Consider the following 23,742-nt stretch of genomic DNA (forward strand, 5'->3'; position numbering starts at 1 on the left):
AACGAATGACACACGGATTTCAGCTGCATTTCAAATATAAAACCTGGCTTCAAAATATATTTCCTCTGCAGTTTCAATGTTTTCTGTGCATTACCATTCAAGTACATTCATTTCAACCATTAAATATTTCAAAAAACATAATTATCTTATTTTCCATTTAATACTAATGATCTATATACTTATACTGCAACATAAAATCCTTGCATTGAAAACACATGACATATTTAAACGGGGTCAACATTTCATCCCTTTCAAATCCAAATCCACTTTATTTCTGTAGCACATTTTACAAACAAAGCAGTGTCCAAAGTGCGGCACAGAGATCATAACACGAAGACAATAAAAAAGGTAAATTGTAGTGATGGGCAAATGAGACGGAGCTCCGGAGCACGTCTCGTTCTTCCTGAAACAAATTGCTCAGAAGCACTGCCTCGGAGCTCGACTCACAGCAGCCGCTCACGTGACCAAAGTGTGGAAGTGTCGGTCCCTCCCCCTACTGCTTCACTCTGCGTGTCAGTCGCTTCAGTGTGTCGAAGCGTTTCATTGCCTCAGTGAATGTTCCGCTCTGTGACTGGTTCAGAGTGTTCAGTGTGTTCAGTGCACTTCCATGGTTTGACAAGCACTAAACTGCTACAGTATAAAAGATGCACCAATATTTCTTAAAATTGTTGGGTAGTGAGGAGTATTGTGTGACGTTAGTAGTGATTTTGGCGACTTTTGGCATTTGTTTCATTTTCGATGGCGTCTACAAGTGGAAAAATCGATCCATGGTTTGGGATCACTTTGATCTAATTCCACCAAACAAGGTAACACCTATGTTCTTATTTACAGCTGCTGTTTATGTTGCTCTTTACATATTATTTTAAATCATCATTATTATTGTTGTTGTTAGGTTCGGTGTCGCTCTACACACAAGTATTGTCTTACACTGACAATACTTCATCGATGCTGAGACCCCTGCGTACCAATGGTTAAATGTGTCCACTAGAGGTCAGTGTTTCTCCGAGGCCTCAGACACGTCGAACCATTTGAGACAATATTGCGACTGAGGTGTCAATGTTTCACAAGGCTCCATTTGCCCATCACTAGTAATTTGTTAAAATTTGGTCATACCAGACCTAAAACAATATCAAATCAAATCTAACTTTATTCATAAAGCACTTTTCATTCAAAAATGTAACACAAAGTGCATTACAGAGATTAAAAACAATCGCACATTTTGTAGTAATCGTAAACGTGAAATACTCTTTTTGGGAAGACCAGAGAGCAGAGTATTACAGTAACTGGGGATAAAAGCATCAGCGTCTCTGGCCAGAGACAGAATGGGGTGGCCTCTGGCTATGTTTTTTAAGTGATAGAAACCAATAAAACCAGTAGAAATCAAATAAAAGCAGAAAACCATAAAAATCAGCTGTAAATGACATTAGAAAGTTCTCTCTGCGTTCTGTGTACTTCTGAGATATTTACCTTTAAAGTTTTGAACTCTTGAACAGCCAAAATAAAAGAGGATAAACTTATTCAACACATGGGAATAAAGGTCACGCTTATGAGATTCTAAAGTGAGAAAACGAAATTTGTGACGTTTGTGAAAGTGGGAAAACACTCTTTCACAAATAAAACCTTCTAATTCTGGAAAAGCATCATTAATTTGTAATTATAAAGTTCTATCTTCAAAACCAACCAGAAACAACAGCTTATGTTCGAGGGGTCAACTTATTTTAATAAAGAAAACTCTACTCTACAGATTTAAAAGTCAAATGTGAAACGTTTTGAACATTAAACTAGTAAATTTTAAACAATTCAGCAGCCTGTACTGGACAAATATGATACAAATAATAGTTCAGAAATACATTTTTGCTCTTTGGTCACACATTAAAGGTTACTGGATATTAATTTGTTTATTTCTTTTTGGTTCACTAGACCTCAAATAATCTTCTTTACTGACAGTTTACACCTTTATACTTGCACAACAGTATTAAAAGTAACATTAAAACTTTGACTTTCTTTAGATTTTTTTGTTTGTTATTCATAATCACTCAAAATAGATACAAATATATAAATGCAATTTTTAGGTGAAAAATACTGTTTGCATTTGTTTTTTTGCTCATAAAATCCTCAAAAAAGCACCAATAAAATGTTGATTTAACGCACAGTAGGCGCCAGGAACAAGAATATACAAAGAATAACTCAATTTCAGCAACAATGTCAGATAGACGCTTCAAATTCTAAGGCGACGATTTATTTATTAACTTATTTTTTTGTAATTCAAGATATTTAACTTATTTATATACAGTGTTGGGAAGGTTACTTTTAAAATGTATTCCCCTACAGATTACAGATTACATACCTCAGAATGTAGTTTGTAATGTAATCCATTAAATTACTTAAATGAGTAATGTAATCTGGATACTTTGGATTACTTGATTTTGCTGTAAAGTAGCAAAAATGAGGATATCGTAACATAAGAAGTTTTATCTGCTAAAAGAAAATAAAAGCCCAGACTTTACTGAACCAAATTAAAAATATTATTGGTTTAGTCCTGGTTTAATCCTGATTTAGATCTGGTTTAAATCTAGTTTAGACCGGGTTTTAGTCCTGGTTTAGACCTGGTTTAGACCTGGTTTAGTCCTAGTTTAGATCTGGTTTAGATCTAGTTTAGACCTGGTTTTAGACCTGTTTAGATCTAGTTTAGACCTGGTTTAGTCCTGGTTTAGATCTAGTTTAGACCTGGTTTAGTCCTGGTTTAGACCTGGTTTAGATCTAGTTTAGACCTGGTTTAGTCCTGGTTTAGATCTAGTTTAGACCTGGTTTAGTCCTGGTTTAGTCCTAGTTTAGATCTGGTTTAGATCTAGTTTAGACCTGGTTTTAGACCTGGTTTAGACCTAGTTTAGACCTGGTTTAGATCTAGTTTAGACCTGGTTTAGACCTGGTTTAGATCTAGTTTAGACCTGGTTTAGTCCTGGTTTAGTCCGAGTTTAGATCTGGTTTAGATCTAGTTTAGACCTGGTTTAGACCTGGTTTAGATCTAGTTTAGACCTGTTTAGTCCTGGTTTAGTCCTGGTTTAGACCTGGTTTAGATCTAGTTTAGACCTGGTTTAGTCCTGGTTTAGTCCTAGTTTAGATCTGGTTTAGATCTAGTTTAGACCTGGTTTTAGACCTGGTTTAGACCTGGTTTAGATCTAGTTTAGACCTGGTTTAGTCCTGGTTTAGTCCGAGTTTAGATCTGGTTTAGATCTAGTTTAGACCTAGTTTAGACCTGGTTTAGACCTGGTTTAGATCTGGTTTAGATCTAGTTTAGACCTGGTTTTAGACCTAGTTTAGACCTAGGTTTAGATCTAGTTTAGACCTGGTTTTAGACCTGGTTTAGACCTAGTTTAGACCTGGTTTAGACCTGGTTTAGACCTAGTTTAGACCTGGTTTAGATCTGGGTATTTAGCCCGAAATGTGAAAACTGGAAAAGACCACCATGTAATCCATTTATTGTAAATCCAATTACCACTCACTGAAACAGTAACTGTAACTGAATGAGTTACTCATAATTTGTACTCTGATTACGTAACTCCAGTACATGTAATCTGTTACTCCCCAACACTGTTTATATATCACATTTTTCACCGTTGTTCACCAGTTCAAACCTCGGCGTATCCGTTCTGTCCGTCTGATGTGTCCAATAAAGATCCTATACCCGTCTAACAATAGCATAAGCAGCCCGGGGTCAGTGTGTCCGCCCTCCTCCCCGGTGTAATCCTCCGTTAACGGGGCCTCACGCGACCAAAGGCGGGCCCCCTGCTTATCGCCGGGTCACACTACAGAACCTGACCTCCACGTGTCCTGCGCCTCCGGATAATGAGCCGGTCCCCGTGACATTGGCTTTGATTTAGACCCTCTGTGTGAAAACGCCGACTCGAAATCAAGCAACGATCAAAACCTTTGCTTTGTGCAGCCGAATAAAAAAAAAAAAAGTATATATAAAAGTCATTACTATCACAACAACTATCTGTGGAAAATGTGAAATAGAAATAGAAATAGAAATTGTTTTTGTTAAAGGTGCATTGTTGGGCCCGGTCAAGCAGAAGTAAACAGCAAGGCCAAAAATTCAAGTTACTGCGTCTGATATAAAAATGTATTGAACAGATACATATGTACTCTAGTTTATGAAACTGTTGACCTTTTTTCTGTACCATTTTTGGTTCTAAAGTTCCATATGTTTTAAACAGACCATGTATGAAACATGGAACAAAAATTATTTCCCAAATTTCAAAGACCTGCAAATCATGTAAATAAATGGATGTATTTCATCATATCTTGTGTTATTTGATCTTTGAACTGTTGATGAAGGTACATGATTTTAAAAAAAAAAAAAGTATTTAAAATGATAAAAATTTGCTTGGAAGGACTGACATATTTTATAGAAATAGTTTCCTTTCATTTTGAAGTAATATTAAAGTATTCGGAAGAAAAAAGCTGAATCCTTCTGCTTGACCGGGCCCTTTTGTATGTTTCCTCTTTCTGTATTTATGAAGATGAACTGGTGTTAAGATGACGCTCTGATAAAGGAATAAAGGGTCGGCATAATAAGCTTAAGCTTCAGCCTACACCTTTTCGGTCTGTGTATGTTAAATATGACTGTCTGTGAATGAATGTCAAAATATAACTGTGACCGTAATAAATAAATAAATAATCAAACCTGCACCAAACCGAAAGTCCTGTAACAAAATGGTCCAGCACGAATACATGTTCCGTTACAAACCTTGGCATTAAACCTTTCTATCTTCATGAAGACCAAACCAGACCAAGTTACAGGTCACATCTGCAGAGAGACGACCCCGCTCACAGTCAGAATCCCTGTTTTTCTAGATATTTTTGAGCTGTAAAACCACCTGTAATTGGATAAATGTAAAGCAGAGCTGTTTAAAGTCATACTGTGGAACATCCCAAGCAAAGCAACGACATATCCATAGAAACAAGCAGGTGACAGGCCCCCAAACGAAAAAGTTACATAGTGCGCCCTTAAATATTTAAAATGTAGTCAAAGTCTATTAAATTTTAGTCCATAAAGTTGTGCTCACTTCCTTTATTGACTTGAGTTTCGCTTGTATGTTCCTTTTCAAAGACAAGATATTAGCATGTTTTTCTTTTCAAAGCCTTCATTGCCTTCAGTGTGCTTCCTCAAAAGGACTTTGCTTTGCTGAAATCCTTGAACACTTTTCTAACAACAAAATATTATAACTTTGTACTTTCTCATGAAACGTCTAATATAGAATACAAATTGGACTGGAAAATGTTATAAACTGTGTCATTCGGAAACAAAAAGATCAATTAACTAAAGACAAAACCAATATTTATTTACATAGATTTAATCTGAATGCACTTAGGAAAAGGCAAGGAGACAAAACGGGCAGCCTGACTGAAAAAAAGTAATACATTTTCTAATACATTTTCTTTGGCACTGAAGTAATTGTCTGTTTTAGTCTAACAGACGCGTTCAATTGCAAAAACAGATATCTCCGTTTTGAAAAATGGACATGAAGTTGTTCTCTTGGCTACCGTCTTCTCCGGGTATTATCACTGACAATAATGTATAGTGGATTTTATCAAGAAGGGACGGAATTATATTTTGGTAGCAGCAAAACAGATTTGTTTTTTGAAAATAATAAAATACAAGACGACTACAAAGGTGCACTGTGTATCTTTCTGGTAGGGGATCATTGCTCTGCCTGGAATATTTCAAAATACAGGGTTCTCACGGTCATGGAAGTCGTGGAAAAGTTATGGAAATTGAAAATGTCATTCTCCAACCCTGTATGTCAAGTCTTCATTTCCGGAATGCAGGTCCAACTTGAAAAAAACCAGGGAAACAGACACAAGGCTCAACTCGGCTTGAAGTTTTTTATTGAAATAATTTGATTATTTTAGTTGTAGTAGTATTAGTAGTAGTGGTATTTGTAGTTGATGTAGCTGCAGCAGTAGCAGCAGCAGTAGCAGTAGCAGGTCGAAAACCTTTAAAGTAAACAAATGTGTAATTAAATTAGCATTTTACAATTTCATTAGTTATATAATCCAATTTAATTTTAATTAATACACTTCAATTATAATATCATTTATATATATTATTTATTGTATTTTTTTATCTAGTATACATTCCACACATGAACTTAAATAGTTATCATTTTAACCAATAATTTGTTAATCCTATAATTAACTTTTTATACAGTTTTAAATGAATATGAAAGTAATATTTGAAGATAAATTCTGATACATAAATACATTGTTTTTTAATTGCTATATAACAAAAATTTATATAATATTTAACTAGAGCTACTTAAACTCAGGATTTACATCATTTTCTTTATTTATAGAGTAGTAAATCTGCTTTAAACAATTTAGTTATTCAACTTAACTCTTCTGGCATTTTCAAACTTAAATTGAATTTATTTAGTTCCTTTTAAACTTAAAACTAATTTTAAAGTTAAATTTCCTCACCAGTAGTGTCTCTGTTTCCCCTCACATTCCTTGGTTTGGTTTGACTTGTTTGCACACACCTGGGCCTAATTAAATGATTCCAGAGACACACCTGGTTACCTGGTTTTTTGTCTTGCTGCCATCTACTGGCCAGACTAAAAATAACCTAATCAACTAATAAAAAGGGAGGGGAGGAGGAAGAGGAGGGAGCAGAGGTGAGAGGAGACAGGCTCTGGACTGGAGGTGAAAACTTGGTGCAGGGGCTGGGCTTTTCAACTTGACAAGTTTTGGAAAAGTCATGAAATTTTAGGATCTCTTTAACACAACTACAGCGGTCTCATTAGGCTATTATGATTATTTCTGAACATATGCGCCTTTTTAAAAAAAAAAAAAAAAAAAAAAAAAGACGACAATAAATGCACTGACAGGATTTTAAATGTTAAAAAACTGTCATTCCAAACCATAAAGTGAGTGGAAAGGGTTAACATTTCATATTAAAAGACTGATCAATTCTACACATGTAGGTGCTGTAAAGTCATGGAAAATTCTCTTTAGGTCATGAAAAAGTCACGGTAAAGTTTTGGAATTTTGTCAGTGAAAAAGTGTGGGAACCCTCAAAGTATGACATTAAACAGCTCTACCTTACATTTATTCAATTACAGGTGGTTTTAGAGCTCAAAAATAGCTAGAAAAACAAGCATTCTGACTGTACCTCTCCACAGATCTGACTTGTAACTTTGCCTGGTTTGGTCTCCATAAAGATAGAAAGGATTAATGCCATTCTGAGAAACACTACAGACAAACTAATAACATCTTCAAGGAGAAAAGCATTTGAATGGCACTTTGCTGTTTTTGCAAATGAACTCTTCGCCGTCTTTTCAGATGAAGATTTTATTATTATATTTTTTTGCATACCTGCTCACTAGCGGTCTTCCTCGGAATGGTCACATGATGTTGCTGTGACGTGTCCGGTCAGCGAGAAGGACGACAGCTGCACAGGACTATAAACCGGGACTATAAACCGCGATCTTAGCTCCGTGGGACGTCGAGCTCTGTGCCGGTCCTTTGCCGGCGGTCACCTGAAATCCAAATGGTTGCACCTTCAGGCCTGTCCTGACACTCAGTCCCAGTTCAGTTCTGGTTTAGTCCTGGTTTATTTCTGTTTTAGTCCTGTTTTAGTTCTAGTTCAGTCCTGGTTTAGTCCTGGTTTAGTCCTGATTTAGTCCTCGTTCAGTCCTTTAGTCCTGTTTTAGTCCTAGTTTAGTTCTGGTTTAGTCCTGATTTAGTCCTTGTTCAGTCCTAGTTTAGTTCTGTTTTAGTCCTGATTTAGTCCTCGTCCAGTCCTAGTTTAGTCCTGGTTTAGTCCTGATTTAGTCCTTGTTCAGTCCTAGTTTAGTTCTGTTTTAGTCCTGATTTAGTCCTCGTCCAGTCCTAGTTTAGTTCTGTTTTAGTCCTGATTTAGTCCTGTCAGTCCTAGTTTAGTTCTGTTTTAGTCCTGATTTAGTCCTTTGTCCAGTCCTAGTTTAGTCCTGGTTTAGTCCTGATTTAGTCCTCGTCCAGTCCTAGTTTTAGTCCTGGTTTAGTCCTGATTTAGTCCTTGTTCAGTCCTAGTTTAGTTCTGTTTTAGTCCTGATTTAGTCCTCGTCCAGTCCTAGTTTAGTTCTGTTTTAGTCCTGATTTAGTCCTCGTCCAGTCCTAGTTTAGTCCTGGTTTAGTCCTGATTTAGTCCTCGTCCAGTCCTAGTTTAGTCCTGTTTTAGTCCTGATTTAGTCCTCGTCCAGTCCTAGTTTAGTCCTGGTTTAGTCCTGATTTAGTCCTTGTTCAGTCCTAGTTTAGTTCTGTTTTAGTCCTGATTTAGTCCTCGTTCCAGTCCTAGTTTAGTCCTGGTTTAGTCCTGATTTAGTCCTTGTTCAGTCCTAGTTTAGTTCTGTTTTAGTCCTTTTAGTCCTTGTCCAGTCTAGTTTAGTCCTTTAGTCCTGATTTAGTCCTCGTCCAGTCCTAGTTTAGTCCTGGTTTAGTCCTGATTTAGTCCTCGTCCAGTCTAGTTTTAGTTCTGTTTTAGTCCTGATTTAGTCCTTGTCCAGTCTAGTTTAGTCCTTTTAGTCCTGATTTAGTCCTCGTCCAGTCCTAGTTTAGTCCTGGTTTAGTCCTGATTTAGTCCTTGTTCAGTCCTAGTTTAGTTCTGTTTTTAGTCCTGATTTAGTCCTCGTCCAGTCCTAGTTTAGTTCTGTTTTAGTCCTGATTTAGTCCTCGTCCAGTCCTAGTTTAGTCCTGGTTTAGTCCTGATTTAGTCTTGTCCTAGTTTAGTTCTGTTTAGTCCTGATTTAGTCCTCTCGTCCAGTCCTAGTTTAGTCCTGGTTTAGTCCTGATTTAGTCCTTGTTCAGTCTAGTTTAGTCCTGATTTAGTTTAGTCCTAGTTTAGTCTCTGGTTTAGTCCTGATTTAGTCCTTGTTCAGTCTAGTTTAGTTCTGTTTTTAGTCCTGATTTAGTCCTCGTCCAGTCCTAGTTTAGTCCTGGTTTACTCCTGATTTAGTCCTTGTTCAGTCCTAGTTTAGTTCTGTTTTAGTCCTGATTTAGTCCTTGTCCAGTCCTAGTTTAGTCCTGGTTTAGTCCTGATTTAGTCCTCGTCCAGTCCTAGTTTAGTCCTGGTTTAGTCCTGATTTAGTCCTCGTCCAGTCCTAGTTTAGTTCTGTTTTAGTCCTGATTTAGTCCTCGTCCAGTCCTAGTTTAGTCCTGGTTTAGTCCTGATTTAGTCCTCGTCCAGTCCTAGTTTAGTCCTGGTTTAGTCCTGATTTAGTCCTTGTTCAGTCCTAGTTTAGTTCTGTTTTAGTCCTGATTTAGTCCTCGTCCAGTCCTAGTTTAGTTCTGTTTTAGTCCTGATTTAGTCCTCGTCCAGTCCTAGTTTAGTCCTGGTTTAGTCCTGATTTAGTCCTTGTTCAGTCCTAGTTTAGTTCTGTTTTAGTCCTGATTTAGTCCTCGTCCAGTCCTAGTTTAGTCCTGGTTTAGTCCTGATTTAGTCCTTGTTCAGTCCTAGTTTAGTCCTGTTTTAGTCCTGATTTAGTCCTTGTTCAGTCCTAGTTTAGTTCTGTTTTAGTCCTGATTTAGTCCTCGTCCAGTCCTAGTTTAGTCCTGGTTTAGTCCTCATTTAGTCCTAGTTTAGTTCTGTTTTAGTCCTTGTTGAGTCCTGGTTTAGTCCTGATTTAGTCCTTGTTCAGTCCTAGTTTAGTTCTGTTTTAGTCCTGATTTAGTCCTCGTCCAGTCCTAGTTTAGTCCTGGTTTAGTCCTCATTTAGTCCTAGTTTAGTTCTGTTTTAGTCCTTGTTGAGTCCTGGTTTAGTCCTGATTTAGTCCTTGTTCAGTCCTAGTTTAGTTCTGTTTTAGTCCTGATTTAGTCCTCGTCCAGTCCTAGTTTAGTCCTGGTTTAGTCCTCATTCAGTCCTAGTTTAGTTCTGTTTTAGTCCTTGTTGAGTCCTGGTTTAGTCCTGATTTTGTCCTGGTTTAGTCCTGGTTTAGTCCTGGGATCAGTCCAGGTTTAGTCTGTGTGTCGAGCCTCTCCACTGGCTCATTGGCACACCCGGGGTCGCAGGCCTCACCTGTTGAAAACTGCTGGGCTCTTTCTTCCTACTCCTTTTTGTGCATAATTGTAATTTAGTATAATTTGTATGTATCATAATTTCAGGTTGATATCATAATATGTCATGTTGCTCAAATAAGTCAGCTGAACTACATAAAATATTGTCTAAAATCAGGCTTTTTCCTTCTGGACTCTCCCTCCCCGCCCACTCCACAATGTGCTGGTCAGCCACAAGAGCTCGTTCAACCGTACACTGTTACTGCCACACTGCTCCACTGAGAGACAGAGAATTATTCGTGCCTGTCGCCATCAAACTGCTGTAAAGTCTCACTGTACGATCCTTCTGTAATATTTAACTGTATATAAAACTGTATATAGACATGTAAATGTGTTATGAGGTACTATACTTTTATACGTCAAGTTAAAATGTAAGTTCATTTTATTTTCACTGGGGGTTTATTTTGCTCATTGTACTTATTTTCTTTAAAGGTGCACTGTGTTAGTTTTCAGGTTGAGGGCCCGTGAAATGCTTTCTATCTTCATGGAGACCAAACCAGACCAAGTTACAGGTCAGATCTGTGGAGAGGCGGCCCCGCTCACAGTCAGAATGTTTGTTTTTCTTGGTATTTTTGGTCTTAAAATCATCTGTAACTGGATAAATGTAAAGTAGAACTGGTTAATGTCATACTGTGGAACATTCCAGGCAGAACAATTACATATCCATCAAAAAAAAAAAAAAAAAAAAAGAATGACAGACCCAACCAAAAAGTTAAATTACTGCTATTCTATATTTTATTTAAACTTTCTTAACTTAATTTTGATATCTCTATTCTTCTGCGGATCGGCTGCAGAATTTCCCCTTGGAGATGAATAAAGATGAGATAATACTGATTCAAAGACGGTCCCAAAACCACTGTAAATTATAAAAAAAACATATTAAACTACCATTTTTACTTTTCACTTCATTAGGCCATAACTTTCAAAAATACAGTGTTTCAGTGTGTGGTACAAAAGACCACACACAGCAAAATCTGTGTAATGCTTGTATATTGTACTTTATGGACTGATCTCTGTTATGATGTTGTTTCTTCATCAGAAACATATATAATCCTGTATATTTAGACTGTGCTTTTCTTTCAAACACAAAAACACTTTCACCTTGTGATGTCATGTGGTAATACAGGAAATTGTCACTGTGTTTTTAATTTACCTTTTTTTTTTTTGGACTAATAAATCGCTCCGGAGTATAAGTCACACCAGCCAAAAAATGCATAATGAAGAAGAAAAAAACATGTATAAGTTGCGCCGGACTATAAATCACACTTTTTAGGGGAAATTTATTTTATAAAATCAAAGACCAGGAACTGACATTTCATCTTGAAAGGCAAGTTCTAGTAATAACAACAGAACTGTTAATGTCACATATGAACAGTTATTCAGATAATTATAACATAAACAACAGAACAGAACAAGTTTACCAAACTCTCCATCTCACTCCAAATCACTAAATCCATTGAATTCTTCATCCTCAGTGTCACTTCTGAACAACAGAGCGCTACTTCCTCTTCTGCGTAGCTGTTCTGTCAGACTCAGCATCAGTTCCAGTTAGACTTATTCTGGCTTTTCTGAATCCCGACAGGATGGTTTACTTCCAGGAAAGTTGTATGGCGCACCCTCCCGGTGTCAACGAACGGAGAGAACGGAGAGAAAATAGTGCCAAGTGATTATGAGGTCTGAACTTTTATTCAACGATGGTTTTGTCATGCAAACATATCACTTTTCTGAACACATATTGTTTTAAGAAGAAAAACATTTTATTTTATTGTCCCCAGTGAACTTGCCGGACTACTTTTGTCAGCACCGAAAAACGGCCAGTATCCCAGACTCACCGGACGCTTTTGGGGATAAATCAGTGTGGATGCACGACACTGCTCACGGAGATGCCGTACAGATTTATGTCAAAAAATCCAAACTATCCCTTTAATAAACCATTTGTTCATTTATTTTGAGTCCAGGGATTTGTAGCTTCCCAACTCGCCAAAAATAAAGCTTGATAGGTGCAGAAGTGCCTTGCTCAAAAACGACAGCATCGCATGGGTTGTTTCAGCAACTTTCCAGCTGGTCGGCTAGTATCTCTCTCTAACAAAGCTCATTTTTCCCCACAGTAAACACGCACAAATGCTTATTGAACACAGATCGACTTTTCTTTGTTGCTCCATCTACAAACTTTACACAGCGCGCATCTCTAAGCTCACAAATCTTTACAAACGCCGCAACAATAACTTACAAACAGCTGAATTTGTCCTCCGCGCCGCGAGACAAACCCGGGTCTTATGTCCGCGAGTGTTTCAGACTTGGACAAACGGAAGCGCGCAAAGAGACATTTACTCAGCGCGGAGACGGAAGGATCATTAGTAAAGGTAAACATTTCTTTGAGCCTGAGCTGCTTCGGAGTCCAAGGACCAGTGGAGGGTTTAAATAGACGGGATTTGACTGAAGTGTCTTGCTTACTCGGCACTGCATGGAGGAAAGCGACCTCACAGTAATTTGTAGGCAAGTGGCTCATCCCAAAACCATCGCTTTACGTTTGACATACCTGCTCGTCAATGCTTGATCTGAAACTAAGCGAGGCCAGACGTGTTTAGCACTTGCTGTGGTGTCCTTAGGCAAGACACTTCACCCACCTTGCTTAGCACTAACAGGACCTGTAACAGAAAATGAAATAAGCACATTTGGAGGAGTAATTGTGAGTTAAATTAATTGTACTTATCCTTTTTTGTTGTCTGTCTCAAGTGTTCTGACTAAAAGAGTCCCTCAAAGAGTCTGGAGCAACTCAAGAAGGTGCACACATATTTTAGCTCTTTTCTATTTAGTAATTTTACATGATTAAAACACTGCTAAACTGTCAATGTGAAAGTCTGTGTTGATAGAATAATGTTTGAAATAAAACTAACCTTGTATCGCATGAATCGTCACATGTTGAGGGACTATTTTCTCAGCAGCGGCAGAATTTTACGTTGCCGGTTAAGATAGGTGTTAGGTGATAACAGTCCACCGCTGCCGAGCTTTCTATCAGGAAGTACAACTCACTGCTGCTGCTGAGACATAAATCCTTCAAATGCAAGGTTGGTTTAACTTCTAAAATTATTCTATCAACACAGACATTTACATCGACAGTCTGGTGTGATAATAGATTTTCTTCGGATGTTTTGTGGAGTGGGTAAGACTGTTTTTAAGTGGCAGGATAACTATGGCCATTGACATGCACTAGCCTAGCACCAGTGACCTCTGCAAATACAAGGACTGGATGGAATATTTTAAAAAAGCATCTCCACACGTCTCCAACGCTCTGGCCCCGTCCACACTAGTACGTATTCGAGTCGTTTTCGTTGCAGATGTAGTGTTCGTCAAAACTAATCCAACTGAAAACAGCTCCAGAGACAGAATGATCTGACGCCTCCAACTCCTACAAATTCATCTGAGTACGAATCTGATCCGGCACCGCGTGGACGCCTGAAAACGCTGATACGCTGATGTAGGTCTATGCACCGCGAAGCAGCTAATTCACTGCCAAAACGCCAATAGGCTTGCATATATTCATATAAACGGTCTATGCTAATGACCTGCAGATGTATAATCTCTGAAAAGCTTCACATGAATCATCTCCAACGCATCAAGCACAGAACAGACTCACCATCAGCAGAACACCCCTCTGTCACAGAAAGAACACTCATATTCCACTGAGTCGTGTCCTTTAGTCCGACAGAAGCTGAACCGCATCAGCGCGCAATAGCGAGCTGTTTTTTGAGTGCTCAATTTATGCAAATTAGCCATGCAGTTTTGAGTTTTGTTTCTGTAAAATGTAAACAAATATGCTCAAAGCTGTGTGGATAGGGAAGAATTGCGGACACAGAAATGACGTGTCTGGACGCAGATCGTTTCCGATACGGTGATACGCGAATTTGTTTCGGTGTAAACAGAGATCCTGGCTCACTAGGAAAGAAGTCCTATGTCCAAAATTCCGGACTGTCCCTTTAAGACCTTTTTAAGACCATTTATATAAAAACTGAATACCTATTTTACAGCCTGTTTCATTGAGGTACAGGCAAAGAAAACCAAATTTGTGTTCATTAATTTCTCAAACGAATGTGAAAATGTGGAATGTGTAAAGGATGATGGAAGAATGATGTAACCTCATTGCAGCGGAGGAGTGACACGGCACAGACAACAAGCCAAACAGAGGTGTTAAAAATCAAAGAAACTTCAGCAGACCACAATAAAGTTCTTACAGCTTATTTTACTGCTCAATCAATGATGTTTATGTCGAGAGCGGGATTCAAACTGCAAACCTTTGGATCAGTGAACAACAACTGAGCTACTGTCCAGTTCGACGGACATTGTCTCTTCCTAACAAACTCATTCTTGCTTATTGAACACAGATTGACTTTTTCGGTTCTTCTGTCTTCAAACTTTACACAGCGCGCATCTCTAAGCTCCCAAATCTTTACAAACGCCAGCAACAATAACTTACAAACAGCTGAATTTGTCCTCCAAACCCGGGTCATTAGAAAAAGGTAAACATGTCTTTGAGCTTCTCCGGAGTCCACGGACCGGAGTTTTTTTTTTAATTAGACAGGACCCGACAGGAGCGGCGCTGGGAATCGTCACGGCAACAGCGTTTTGTGTCTGTGCTCTTTCTGCGCGGGACAACCGGATATTTTCAGAGCGCGGTGAAGAGACGACTGATTGATAAGAAAAAAGACAACATAACATTAGAAATAGATGGGATACAGATTCAAAGAGTAAATGAAACCAAATTTTTAGGAGTTGTGGTTGATGAAGGTCTAAACTGGAGGTCTCATATAAATTACACAAAAGGCAAAATTTCCAAAGCCGTTGCTGTTCTGCATAAAGTAAAGTTCTCACTAAATAGTCAGTGTTGGGGAGTAACAGATTACATGTACTGGAGTTATGTAATCAGAGTACAAATTATGAGTAACTGTATTCAGTTACAGTTACTGTTTCAGTGAGTGGTAATTGGATTACAGTTACTTTGTTGAAATAAATGGATTACATGGTGGTATTTTCCTGTTTTCACATTTTGGGCTAAATCCCCAGGTCTAAACTAGATCTAAACTAGATCTAAACCAGGTCTAAACCAGGACTAAACCAGGACTAAACTAGGACTAAACCAGGTCTAAAGCCAGGTCTAAACCAGGTCTTAAACCAGGTCTAAACTAGATCTAAACCAGGTCTAAACCAGGACTAAACCAGGTCTAAAACCAGGTCTAAACTAGATCTAAACCAGGTTTAAACCAGGACTAAACCAGAACTAAAACCAGGTCTAAACCAGGACTAAACCAGGATTAAACCAGGTCTAAACTAGATTTAAACCAGATCTAAAGCAGGATTAAACCAGGACTAAACCAGGATTTAACAGGACAAAACCATGCTGCATGGATGTGTTTCCTCCTCTTCTATCAATAATATTTTTAATTTGGTTAAGTAAAGTCTGGGCTTTTTATTTTCTTTTAGCAGATAAAACTTCTTATGTTACAATATCCTCATCTTTGCTACTTTACAGCAAATCAAGTAATCCAAAGTATTCAGATTACGTTACTCACCTTGAGTAATTTAATGGATTATGTTACAAACTACATTTTGGGATATGTAATCTGTAATCTGTAGGGGAATACATTTTAAAAGTAACCTTCCCAACACTGTGAACAGTAGAGCATTATTAACCTTGTATAACTCTATAATTGCACCAGATCTGATGTACTGTGTGGAAATTTGGGAGTCAACATGTAAAACTTATCTACTTATCTACTTTATTTATTTTACAAAAAAGGGCCTTAAGAATTATCACCGTCGTTGTAGAGAGCCATTCAACCCAATATTTGTTTAACTTAAAGTGTTAAAAATGCAGGATATTGTTGACTTAAGTATCCTCAAAGTCATATATAAAGCAAAATGCAATGTTTTACCTGTAAATATTTCGTCGATCGCGATCTACCAGTCGATCGCCAAGGTCGTGTGGGTAGATCGCCATGTCTCGTCCCGGACTCACGTTTGGACTCGGTCTTGTCTCTCACTCAAGGTCTGACACTCAACAAGTGCGATCATATTTCATTACGGTCGCTGCTGTTGGCAGTAAACTTGTAGCGGGGTGCAGCAGCATGTGGGGCGTCTCAGTGCAGCCTGTCTGCTCATTTGAAACCCGCGGAGACTCTACGGCACATCACAAACACACACTCTCCCTATGCACGGCTCGTCTGCAACAGCGTGTGCCCTCGTGTACCAGCGTGCATCACAGGGCAGGTTAAACTTCCTAAACATCCTACCTGTCCATCTGCCTCACGTCAGCACGCCGCCCCTCGCCTTTTCACGCTCTCGCTCCTTCCTGCGTACAGCGAACACAAGCCCCTCCCACAGTGCGGCTGATTAGAAGAGCAAGACGAAACGTGAAGCAAAAACGAGTCTAAATTTGTGTTACAGTGTTGGCACAAAGCAGGTCTACAGCATAGAGCAGATCTACAGAACAGACCTACTGCCACATTTGGCTGAAGTTTGCCTAACAAAAGTGCACAAATGCATCTGTGTTTGTCACGATGTGCGTTTGGTTTGGTAAATGTGCAGAGGCTGGTAAATATCACTGCAAAACCAGAAAAGAATGCAACTCCAGTTTGGAACTTTAAAAAACAGGTTTAAAAGCAGTTTGCTTGGCTTTGTATTAGGTAGATCTTTATGACTTGGTCATTTTGTAAGTAGCTCGTATGCTGAAAAAGTGTGAGCACCCCTGACTTATGGAATAGTCTTGACAAAAAATAAAAGAATCAAGTACAATGATGACATTTAAAAAACACATAAAAACGAATGCAGTGTGTATGTATGAAAAAGAAAACTAAGTTGTTGTGCATAATAGTGAAGATTACAATTTGCAATTGATCAGTAATTGTGCCTGAACTGATATGGAATGTTTTGTAACCATTGGTGTTGCTGTATTGTAAAAAGGTAAGGGGGGCAGATAACATAAGATTTTTTCTTCTTTCTGCTCCTTTTCGTTCATTTCTTGTGTGTGTGATGCTGTGACACCGTTGATGTCTTTTTATGCTTTATGAAATAAATAAATAAATAAATACTTTGCAGCTGATGTCATCGAGGTTACCGGGATGCGTGGTGCTAACTGAAGGTACTGCTCTGTCTGAAGCTCTGTTACTCGAGTTAGACTTTGATCAGAGCTTCATTTTAACACAGTCTGATCAGAAAGAGCTGACTGAGATGATTTGTGCTGTTAAACAAGTCTCTCACTCAAAAAATTACAGTCAAAAGCATCAGCGAAAGGTTTTTCAATCACACTCTCTTTTTTGTTGAAAATCTAACACCTAAACTGAACCATGAACGCTCTTATTAATCACAGGCTCCTGAAAATGTGCTTTTTAAATCCATTTTGTGTATTTTTGTGAGTTTTCAGACATATCTTAATACTTTTTTTGACAGTGCTTGCTAATGTGCTTTGTGTCTCCATGGTAACTGCGTAATATTCCACCATACAGATGCATATGAAACAGCCCCAGCAAGAGGTCACTGCAACGTATCAGCTGACGTTAAAGGCGTTAACGGTAGGAACAACAAGTATTCTAATGTGCACTTCCTGTACAATAAAACACTTTATAATAAGATGCAGAAGGCAAATGTTGGATTTTTTTAAACAACTAATAATTCACTCTCTCTGATCTGAATGGTCACTACCTAAACCCCAGCACCTAAAGCCAACCATGAACCAGTGCTAGTGCAGCCTCTGTGGCTCTGAGGGAATTCTGGAGGTTCTGAACTTTCACATGAAGCAAGACCTGTCGTGATCTGTCATATACTGAGAATGAGAAATAAACAGTATGTGTTTTCTGTCTGCAGGTTTAGGCCCTGGCAGCACAGGTTCAGTTGTGATAAACTTTTTATTGCCTTAAACTGTAGAGAACAGACCCTTCAGTTCTGTCATATCACTGTTTTTGTTATTATTTCTTTTCTATTAGAAGGAAAACTAAATGGCAGAGCTGTAAATTCTTTGGGTAAGTCTTGTGGTACTTGAACGTGGCCTTGTTTTAAATATCTATTGCACTTGTGTCTACTATTGTTATATAGGCGAGTTTCAGCTGATGTCATTGTTATTAAAAGCCCGCGTTTCATGCTGGGAAATATTTTGTTCGGAGGCAGGAAACACGGTAGCGTCAAACACAGTGCGTAACCTCCCGTATTTATCCCCGATAATGGTAAACTCCTGCTGCATTATCGGATGCACAAATAGAAACACGGAAGAAGGAAAATGTCTTTTTCGTATTCTGAGTGAAAAGAACCGCTAAAGGAGAATTAAACGACTTTCAAACATTCGGAGAGCAAACGTAGCAAACCGTGGACTCCAACAAGTTCAACAACGCATCGAGACTCTTGGAGGTTTTCATCTTTTCTGCTGTGAATGGCCCAGGAGTTTCCACCAAGTCATTGTGGATATTGCCAAAGTGAATATTTGTCCAGGTAGTTGGCGATTCTGACCAGAAATTTGGTTTGGTCCACCTTTTGTAGGGGTTGAAAAGGGTGATTTGGCGTCCATCTTTGCTTATGACCAATTTCTGGTCAAATGGTCTTGGGTCCTCTGCCGTTAGAGTGGATAAATAACCGGGATCAATACCCTTTACGTACTTTCTCGCTCCGTCCGTCATGTTGAATTAGTGTTTCTTACCACCAACCAAAATAATTCCCAGCATGCAACGTGTGCTTTTGTCAACAATGAAACTCGCCTATAGTTATAATGTATAACAGTCATGACTCATTATATTATAACAGCAATTCCACGGTAACATGTATTCATAGATTCTTTGATTGTTTAGTGACTTGAAGAGCTGAGATATTCTGGCGAGTCCAACACCTGCTTGTTCCATGGACTTATAATATAATTGCTTGGAATGTTGCACAGTTTTAATTTTTCACATTTTTTTAAATTGCAAATAAAATAACTTGATAGGTATATATTCTTACTGTGAGCCACTTGTCTCCATTGAGAGAGATACATTTTGTGGAGTAATTCAGGCAAGAGAAGTTTGGCAAATTGACTGAATGTATATAACGTGTGCATTCAGAGTGTTTAAGTGACTACGTAAAGTTTCAGCTTGACTTTTGGACATTGATGGTGGAAGGGCATCTGACTCAAAGCTCTTTTCAAAACACTGTTATTGTGTTTTAGATCATTCTAAATAGTCTTCACACAGAGCAGCACAGAGGCGTGTATAATGTGGTGAGTACAGTCCAATAACCTCATGAATGTAGGTTTGGGTCAGTGCTCTGCTCCTCTGCCCTGTGGCTCAGGCTCTGACAGAATGCTCACACAGCACTGCAAAAAGCACTTACTTTTAAAATATTAAAGTTGTGTTCTTTTGTAGTTCCAGCTTTGCCTGAGATACAGAATACACACTTCTACAATACTTGACAAAGATGAGTCTGGTCACAGGTGAATGTCCCTGTTTTCATATGATATGATGGACAGGTGGAGTAGCCAATCAGAAGCATGCATGGTCCGTCCACATTAAAAAAAAACATTGTGGATTTCTGCTGAATCAATAAGCAAAGCACTAAACTCTTAAACGGTCTTTTGTTCCAAGCGCCTTTAAGACTGAGACAAGACCAAGTACAAGCGCCTTCAAGACCAAGAGAAGACCGAATCCAAGCACCTTCAGACCGAGACAAGACCGAGACAAGACCAAGTCCAAGCGCCTTCAAGACCGAGACAAGACCAAGTCCAAGCACCTTCGGGGCTGAGATAAGACAGTATCCAAGTGTCTTCAAGACCGAGTCCAAGCGCCTTCAAGACTGAGACAAGACCGAATCCAAGCGCCTTCAAGACCGAGATAAGACCGAGTCCAAGCGCCTTCAAGACTGAGACAAGACTGAGTCCAAGTGCCTTCAAGACCGAGACAAGACCGAGTCCAAGTACCTTCAAGACCGAGATAAGACCGAGTCCAAGCGCCTTCAAGACTGAGACAAGACCGAGTCCAAGTGCCTTCAAGACCGAGATAAGACCGAGTCCAAGCGCCTTCAGGATCAAGATAAGACCAAATCCAAGCGCCTTCAAGACCGAGACAAGACCGAGTCCAAGTGCCTTCAAGACCGAGATAAGACCGAGTCCAAGCGTCTTCAGGATCAAGATAAGACCAAGTCCAAGCGCCTTCAAGACCGAGACAAGCCCGAGTCCATGCGCCTTCAGGACCGAGTCCAAGCTTCTTCAAGACCGAGACAAGACCAAGTCCAAGCTCCTTTGGGGCCGAGATAATACAGTGTCCAAGTGTCTTCAAGACCGAGTCCAGGCACCTTCAAGACCGAGATAAGACCGAGTCCAAGCACCTTCAAGACCAAGAAAAAACCGAGTCCAAGTGCCTTCAAGACCGAGACAAGCCCGAGTCCATACACCTTCAAGACTGAGACGAGACCAAGGCCATAAAAAACGGACTTGAGGCCAGTCTCGAGACCAAGACTGGTCTCAAGTACTACAACACTACATAAAACATAAAAAATGTAATGAAATAAACACTAGATAGACGAGTAATCAAAGCAATACACAAGGACACACGCAGGTCGCAGATTTAACATAGTTTGTCTTCATCAGGGCGTTGGTGTATTCCCAATTAAAGCCCCTGTAACCAGTTGTTTCTATGTGTTTGTGCATAAGCAGGAGCGGCGTTTTAGCATGCTAGTTCTTGTCAGCATTACTGTGGCAGCAAAACTCCGCTCTGACCTCTTGAAAGTTGAAGACCAAACCATGAGGGCTTTTGAAGGTTTTCGGTAAAAGCATTTTCAACATTCCTCTGATAAGAAACTCAGGTTATCTAAGTATGATGTGAATACCAGTGAGCACAGAAAATGTCTGATATATAGAAAAATGTTTATGATTAAAAGTTTTGAAATTGTATCACCAAATTATACAAGCCTGCGTCATTTAGTGGAGATGTTGGTATTGTCCGTTTCTCTCCATGGAGATAAGTTTAATCCCATACTCTGGAACACTGGAAAAAGTATGAAACGTTACTAAGTTTGTTTTAAAGCTCTGTCAAATCTACTTTTTAGAGCTTTTACTCATGTTATAGTTGTTTCCTCCTCTCATTTATTTTCTCCAAGTTGTATTTGGAGTTATTTGTCCATGTTTGAGTAATCTTTAATTGCTTAGACTTAGACAAACTTTATTGATCCACAAGGGAAATGATTTGGACACAGTAGCTCGCACATCAATATAATAAAAAAGAGAAAAACATAAATGGCAATAATAAATTCTAAGAAGTAGCAAGAAAGATAGTAAGAGACAGGTGACAAATAAGACATAATTATGTGAATGTAAAGTCCAAATAATATAGAAAAATAAGTGATAAAATATAAAATCTCAGCTATGTACAAGAGGTCATAGGAAGATAGTTGTTTCCATTTCTCATTTACCTTCTCCAAGTTGTATTTGGAGTGATTTGTTTGTGTTTGTGTGAGCAATCTTTAATTGCTTACTGTTTTCACCGCCACTGCCAATACACGCACAGCTCTGTACTTACTCCGTTCTCCAGTTTTATTTTCTTCGTCAGTGATACGCGTAGGATTTGGCAGTCATCAGCCGGTTTCACTTCGCGGAAAACATCTGACCTCGCAGCATTAGGATTCGTTCACTCGAGTGGTGGCGTACTTTTTTTTGTTTAACAAATCGCTGCTATTTTATGTATGTAATGCGCCGGAACACTCAGTGGTGTCTAAGTAATTTTCGATACAACAGCAAACAAAGCAAAGAGTGAACGTGTCTGTCAGCGATCATTGTCGTTTCTATGAGGTGAACTTGCAAATTAAAGGTGCAATAAAAAATGTAAAGTTTGTATTTGCCAAAGGAAGGATAGCATAGGCTAAGCCTGATTCATCAGCCAATTTCACTTCGTGGAAAACATCTGACTTTGCACCATTAGAATTTGTTCACTTGACAGTAGGCAGGTACTTTTTTAATTTAACCACTCGCTGATATTGTGACGTATCTAATGCACCACTAAACATGGCTAACTGGTATATTAAACTTTACTCAGATCCCATAGGAGGAAGGGCAATAACATCTTTCCCCTTGATAAAATTCACCAAATATGCTCTTTGTTCCGGCTTTAAATCCTCGATCTTGGACATTGTTGCCAACACAAAATGTATGGCTCTTCGCTGATTGGCTGGTGCCCAAAGTCGCACTTCCTTTGCGAACCGTCTAGTGTATTCTGATTCCTGACCTAGTCGCTGGAGAGAAATTAAATTGAGCGGAGACACTAGGTGGCACCAGCCTGGCTAGTCAAGATACAAGTGAAGAAAAAAAAATCTGTTATTCACTTGTGTGATCTGTAGCTATCCGTAGGAGAGGCTGACTCTTTGTTGTGATCACATTTACTACGTCAGCTCCCACTGGACACCAGATTTTTCTAACAGGGAAGACAGTGGACTTGTTTCTTTTATTAAATAACCCATTCTGCACTATTTTCTGTAGGTACCTCAATCACAATCTGGTTTAGACCTGGCTTAGTCCTTCCTTAGTCCCGGTTTAGACCTGCCTTAGTCCTGGTTTAGTCCTGGTTTAATCCTGGTTTAGACCTAGTTTAGCCTGTTGCCACCCGCCTCATTTTGGTGTGTGCACAATGTTAAGACATACCCAAATGCCATAGCTTATTAAAAGAAAACCTTAGAACCCACATGCTTGTGTGAGGCACCATTTTAAAGCTTAGGCCTTCTAGTTTCTGTAGATATGTACATGAAGACTGTGAGTGCTGCCTAACCTACAGTACAGTCAATTAAAATTGAAAATAAATTGTATTTTTTTGCTTCGAAAAAAAAAAATAGAAAAAAAATAAAGGCCTTAGCTTGGTCATACTTCATGCTAGGCATTTGTGACTCACTACACTCATTGTTCAAGTTGTTGGCAACAACTGTGTAGAATTTCAGATCTCTAGGACAAAGGGTTTTGATGCTGTGAGCCTTTGTGTATACAAAATGACAATTCGGCACAAGATTGCCAAATTTGTGCCAAAATAATAATAATAATAATAATAATAATAATAATAATTGTTATTATTATAATACTAATTCTTCTGAGCTTTAGGCATGTTTTCTCAAGAAAAAAAACTAAAAGTAACCAAAATTGTGTTCCAACTGGCAGTTCTGCTACTACTACTACTGCTCTCTGTGTCTCTCTCATGTCCCTCTCGGCTGCGCGTATAAACACAGGGTCCGTTTCCAATACAATCTGGATGTCCCACCCACCGTTTGAAAGCTCTGGTGATAGGCTAAAACAATATGTCAATCACTTTCTGGAAGATCCAATGACTGAAGAGATTTCCCGTAAACAAACTGATGACGCGTGCGTAAAGCCAGGAAGTACGTGAGTGCGTTAGCTTCTTCAGCGGCTTGTCCCACCTAAACCCCGCCACCGACAACAGCGGGGACGGTCTCATTTTGAAGCTAGGAGTGTGAGGAAAACAAGCGTACCCACGAGCGGGAGAGAAAGGGAAGTGAGAGCGGGAGAAGAGGCGGAGAAGAGACATAATATTTTCATTCACGGATTCATCCACTCATACGGACGACGATTTATTAATTATTTTTTGGAAAAACAACTTGATATTCTTTTTCTGTGGATTATTACGGACTTATTGAGTACAACTTTTC

The sequence above is a fragment of the Boleophthalmus pectinirostris genome, unplaced genomic scaffold (assembly GCF_026225935.1).
Source record: "Boleophthalmus pectinirostris isolate CB_2022bp ecotype Guang Dong unplaced genomic scaffold, ASM2622593v1 HiC_scaffold_7, whole genome shotgun sequence".
NCBI classification, from domain to species: Eukaryota; Metazoa; Chordata; class Actinopteri; order Gobiiformes; family Gobiidae; genus Boleophthalmus; species Boleophthalmus pectinirostris.